Source organism: Myotis daubentonii, chromosome 2 (assembly GCF_963259705.1).
Source record: "Myotis daubentonii chromosome 2, mMyoDau2.1, whole genome shotgun sequence".
Taxonomy (NCBI): domain Eukaryota; kingdom Metazoa; phylum Chordata; class Mammalia; order Chiroptera; family Vespertilionidae; genus Myotis; species Myotis daubentonii.
In genome coordinates, this window is record NC_081841.1 from 94,749,075 (window position 1) to 94,755,201 (window position 6,127).

A 6,127-nucleotide genomic window follows, 5' to 3' on the forward strand; every position below is an offset into this window, starting at 1 on the left:
CAAACTCGAGAAAAACTGCGAAGCTGTCTTTGCTCCCCAGGGCAGAGCCCCGCCTGGGATCTCGATGTACAGGCAGCTGCTGCTCAGCACTGCTCCCTAGTTAACGTGTTTGGCATCTGTGAACCCGGTCTGGGCATTAAGAATTCTCGTCTTATTATTAGACGTCAGTCCCTCTGTTCCATTCAGCCTATTATCAGAGTAAAATAAATTAGCTGAAAGATAAAAAAAAAAAGAAAGAAAGAAAAAGAAAAAGGCATTTCCTGTCTGGCCCATGTGGCTCAGCTGTTAGAGCGTTGACCTGTACACTGAAGTGTCACAGGTTTAATTCCTGATTCCTGATTCCCTGGGTTGCAGGTTCTGAACCCCAGCCCTTCCTTGCAGCCCCTCCTGGTGTGTGCAGGAGGCAACCAATCAGTGTGTCTCTCTCACATGGAAGTTTCTGTCACTCTCTCTTTCTCTCTCTTCTCCCCTTTCTCACTTCCTTCCTCCCTAAGGATCAATGGAAAAAATATCCTGGGGTGAGAATTAAAAAAACCAAAAACCAACCTACCAAACAAACAAAAAACCCAATTAGGCCTGCAGCCCCAATTGGAGCTGAAATAATGCTTCTTTTCACCAGAAGGGGGTGCATTATGTCACAAAATTTCCTGAAGCCCTGGGGAGGAGTGGGAGTAGGGGAATTCTAATTGGGATTTGGATTTTGGAGAAAGTTGAGAAACACAGAACATCAGTAGGAAGCTGAATTAAAATTAGGAGAAACTAGTGGTCAGTTCAGACTTCAAATATAGGGTCGGGCAAAAGTAGGTTTACAGTTGTGAATATGCAACAGTATATGCTTGTATTAATATTTGTTAATTATTGTATTATTTTCTACACAGATAACTGTAAACCTACTTTTTTGCCTTACCCAATACAAGAAACAAATACTTTACAACAATGCAGGAAAAAATTAGTGATCACCTACTAAAATACTACACTTGATCTTAGCCAAAAGGCCGAGAAGCAATCACCTACTAAAATAAATGAAAGCAGCAGTAATAGTAACAAGACAATAACAACAGCATAGAATGAGAAACAATTAAGATCTAGTCCAAGTATACAGTTTAGTGTGTGTGGAGGGAGTCAGACGCACTCTAAGGAAGTGCCCCTACTTTTGAAGCACTGACTGGCTTGTGTACCCTAGCTTGCATGGACACTTGTAGGAGCTGACAGAAGTGTCCTACCAACACCTCGATCCAACTGGTCTCTTTAGACAGCTCAATTCCCCCATTCTCCATCAGCTCCTTTTCTGCTTTCCCTTCTACCACTTTTTTTTGTGGGTTGGGTGGATGCGTGAGTGCATGAAGGGCAGGGAGGGGATGTCTGTGGTTAGGACAATGCCGCATGTTGTCAGGAGGGGGCAGCAGATCATTTCTTCTACTGCACAGGGGTAATTTATCTCAGTGCTTCTAGGATTTTGGTAGTTTTTTTCAGTGGTTACTAAGGGCCCACTATGTGCTAGGCTCTGTGCTAGGAAATGCACCACTGACTGAGATATGAGTTCTGGCTCTGCAGGAGCCCGGCTCTCTCTCTCTCTCTCTCTCTCTCTCTCTCTCTCTCTCTCTCTCTCTCATGCAAATTAGGTCAGGACATTGAAACACGACCAGCTCAGGAGGAGGCAGCCCTAGCCTGAGAGAACAACACGCAGGCATAGCCCAGAGCTGGAAAGAACAACCCCGCAGAGGGATCTGGACCCCAGCCCCAGCCCTGCGGCAGAGGCGCTGGGCTGCTGGGGCCAGAGTGAGCAGAGACACAAACCCGCAGAAGATGGCCCTGATTGGGCCAGTCCTTATGACGCCCACTGTAGCTGGTAAACCAGCCTGATCAGGAGGTAGGGCCGGTGGCCAACCTTGCAACCCCTCCCCGCTGCCGGCCTCCCTCGGACTCTCCCATCCTGATCAAGAGCAGGCTGCACAGAGCCTGGACCCTTCCTGGCAGCCCCAAGTCCATGGGGTTGAGAATTCTGATGGCCCTGCCTAGAGAGTAGAGGCGCTTGACGGGTAGGGATAGGGACCACAGGCCTCCAGGCAGCACCGCAGAGTTGGCAATGAGAGGAGAGGGCCTGCAAAAGGGGAGGAGGTGAAGCCAGCCGACATCAGCCCAGGATCCAGCCCTTCCCCTCCAGAGGCAGCAAGACCTAAACCCAGAACCCCAGCCCGAATCAGAAGTGCCCTAGGGAGGCTTCAGGAAGCTCTATGCAAAGCTTCGCGTTGAGAACTAGAGACTTCGTGAGGCCCTGACCCAGACCACACTGGGGCTGGCGCAGCTCAAGGTGGAGCTGGAGTACACCATGCAGAGGCAGGAGCGCTTTGCAGAGAGGCCGACCCTCCTGGAGCTGGAGAGATTTGAACCCAGGGCTCTGGAGCACAAGGCTGCTGAGCTGGAAAAGGAGCTGAAGGGCCTGTCCAGCCTCCAGGCTGACAACCAGTTCCTCAAGGAGGAGAATGTGACCCTGATCCACATCATCAGCAAACTGTCCAAGTGACCCCGGAGGACTTGCCCCTGCACCTGCATTTATACAGCTGCTTCTGCCACATGCACCCCTCCCCCTGTGTGAACACGAGTGACAGGGCTGCTGGGGAGTCTCTGAGAAGCCATAACCTCCCCTTGGGACCTCCAGGGGAGGGGGGGAGGACAGAGCCCCCAGAAGCCAAGGGGGCCATCTGAGGCCAGGATGGAGACGGGAGGCTGAGCCAGGTAGGGGGACCAGGGCTGCAGGCAGGACCAGGAAGGAACTGAGGACCAAGAAGTGCCAGGACCAGTAACCAGGACCAGAGTGGGCACCCAGAGGTCCCCTTTCACATGTGCTGCCACCAGTCACCCCTCCAGCCCCTGAGCAGGGATCCGAGAATGTGTCAAGCATTCCACCGGCCTGGGCCAGGTGGGCCTTATATATAGGGTCTGTGTGCAATAGGGCGGGACATCTTCTACATTTTGCTGCCCCCTCCTCACTGCTAACCCCGGCAGGGGGAGAAGGTATTTTTGAGACATAGCACAGGCACCACAAATAAAAGTTGTGAAGTTGCCAAAAAAAAAAAAAAAGGGGGGGGGCAGGGCTGAGTGACCAACCTCATGCAGCCCCTGATCCCCCCACCCCAATAGGGGGCAGGGCCAGCCAGCCAATCTCCTGCAGCCCCTCCCCCTGCCCGGCACCACCCCAGATCGGCTCTCCCACCCCAATCAGGGGCAGGGCTGGCCGGCCAACCATCCATGGCTCCTCCCCATGGCTGGCACTGCCCCCAATTGGCCCCCCAACCCCAATCAGGCTGGCAGGGGGGGCATTTGGGGGCAATCAAGATGGCAGTTGGGAGCGATCAGGCTGGCAGGCAGAGTGGTTAGGGGTGATTAGGCAGGCAGGCAGGTGAGCAGTTAGGAGCCAGAGGTCCTGAATTTCAAGAGGGATGTCGGACTGCTGGTGCGGGATTGGGCCTAAACTGGCAGTCTGACATCCCCCAAGGGATCCTGGATTGGAGAGGTGCAGGCTGGGCTGAGGGATGCTCCCTTCCCATGCACGAATTTCATGCACTGGGCCTCTAGTCTCTCTCTATAAAAGGCTAATATGCAAAGTGTCCCCTCTGGAGTTCGATTGGGAGACTGGGAGTTTGATCGCTCACTATGACATTCACTGACTACCAGGGGGCAGCATGGAATGAAGGAAGGTGCCAGCCGGCAGCTGGAAGGCCCTAATCAGCTGTGATCACTGGCCAGGCCTAGGGACCTTACCTGTGCATGAATTTCATGCACTGGACCTCTAGTTGCTGTATAAAAATGCAACCAATTCCTGAATTTCGTTTTATTTTTTTGTTTGTTTTGTATCTTGCAACTTCACTGAATTCATTTATTAGTTCTAATAGTTTTTTTAGTATATTCTTTAGAGTTTTCTATATATAGTATTAATCCACTTGCAAATAATGACAGTTTTACTTCTTCCTTTCCAATTTGGATGCCTTTTATTTCATTTTCTTGTGTGATTGCTGTGGCTAGGACTTCCAAGATTGTGTTGCATAAAAGTGGTGAAAGTGGACATCTTTCTCTTGTTCATGATCTTAAAGAAAAAGGTTTTAGCCCTAGCCAGTTTGGCTCAGTGGATACAGCATTGGCCTGAGGACTGAAGGGTCCTGGGTTCAACTGTGGCAAAGGGCACATGCCTGGGTTGTGGCCTTGATCCCCAGGGAGGGGCATGCAGGAGGCAGCAGATCAATGATTCTCTCTCATCATTGATGTTTCTATCTCTCTTTGCCTCTCCCTTCTTCTCTGAAATCAATAAAAATATTTTTTAAAGATTTTCAGATATTTAAAATTTTTTAAAAGAAAGAAAAAGCTGCCCTAGCTGGTTTAGCTCGGTGGATAGAGTATCAGCCTGTGGACAGAAGGGTCCCAGGTTCGATTCCGGTCAAGGGCATGTACCTTGGTTGTGGGCACCTCCCCAGTGGGGGGTGTGCAGGAGGCAGCTGATCAATGTTTCTCTCTTATCGATGTTTCTAACTCTGTCTCTCTCCCTTCCTCTCTGTAAAAAATCAAAAAAATATATTAAAAGAAAGAAAGAAAGAAAAAGTTTTTAGCTCTTCACCATTGAGTATGATCTTAGCTGTGGGTTTGTATATATGGCCTTTATTATGTTGAGATATGTTCCCTCTATACCCATTTTGTTGAGATTTTTTTTCTTATCATGAATGGATATTAGGTTTTCTCAAATGATTTTTTGCATCTATTGATATGATCATGTGATTCTTAGATTTCATTTTTGTTTATGTGGTATATCACATTAATTGATTTGCAGATATTAAAACAGCCTGATGGATTAAATCCCACTTGATCATGTTGTATGATCTCCCCCCTCCCCCAGGTAACCAGACATTTATTGTGCTTTTCTTTTGAGCATATAATTTTAGCAACAAAAGTATTTCAAAATCAATGGCAATTTACAAAATTTAGTTTTATTATGCATCATTCCCCAGAGCCAAATTTTAATTTAAGCTTTCTAGTGAGTTACATATTTGATGCCTTTGCAGATTACACTGGACTTAAAGTATAAGAATTCACAAGACAACCTCAGAGTTTTCTTTAGAAACAGCATGTCCAAAATCATTACTCAACCTGCAGGCTCCTTAGTTGATAGACACAGAAATCTAATGGAGACCTAGTAATTCATTTTATTTGTCCTTGCTGCTACATATACCTTCTCAAGAAGAAGGACCATATATATTTTTTCTTTTTCTTTTTTAAAAATTTATTGATTAAGTTATTACATATAGGGGGTAGGGGGAGCCGAGGGATTGTTAAGGGCAGGAAAAAAAGGAGACATATGTAATACTCTTTGTAATACTTTAAGCAATAAAACAATAAAAAAACCCAAACAACCCAATTTAAAAGTGTGCAGTGGACCTGAGTAGACACTTATCCAAAGAGGACATACATATGGCTATTAGACATGAAAAGATGCTCAACATCATTAATCATCTGGGAAAGCAAATTAAATTAAATTAAAACCACAATGAGATATGTCCTCACCCCTGTCAGAATGGCTATCATCATTAAATCAACAAACAAATGTTGGCAATGATGTAGAGAGAAGGGAATCCTTGTGCCCTGTTGGTGAGATTGTAAATTGGTGCAGCCACTGTAGAAAACAGTACTGAGGGTTCTCAAAAAAAATTAAAATTGAACTACTTTATGACCAAAAAATCCACTTCTGGATATTTATCTAAAGGAATCCACAACACTAATTTGAAAAGATATATGCAGCCCTATGTTCATTGCACCATTATTACAAGAACCAAGATATGGAAGCAGCCTAAGTGTCCATCCATAGATTGATAAAGATTGAATAAAGAAGATGTGGTACATATATAATGGAATATGACTCAATCATAAAAAGGAATGAAATCTTGCCACTTGCAACAAAACGGATAGGCCGAGAGGGTATTGTTCTAAGTGAAATAAGACAAACAACAAAGGATTTCATTCATATGGGGAATTTACAAAACGAACAAACAAGCAAAACTGAAACAAAATCACATAGACAACAAATCGTTGGTTGCCAGATGGAAGGGGGTTCAGGGAAAAGGTGAAGAAATTAAGTACAAAT

The 6,127-nt window shown here is 46.2% G+C and overlaps 1 pseudogene; it reads right to left on the reverse strand.

The window, feature by feature from the left end:
• Positions 1-865: 865 nt before the first annotated feature.
• Positions 866-1,007, reverse strand: LOC132228823 (U2 spliceosomal RNA; annotated as a pseudogene).
• Positions 1,008-6,127: the final 5,120 nt, after the last annotated feature.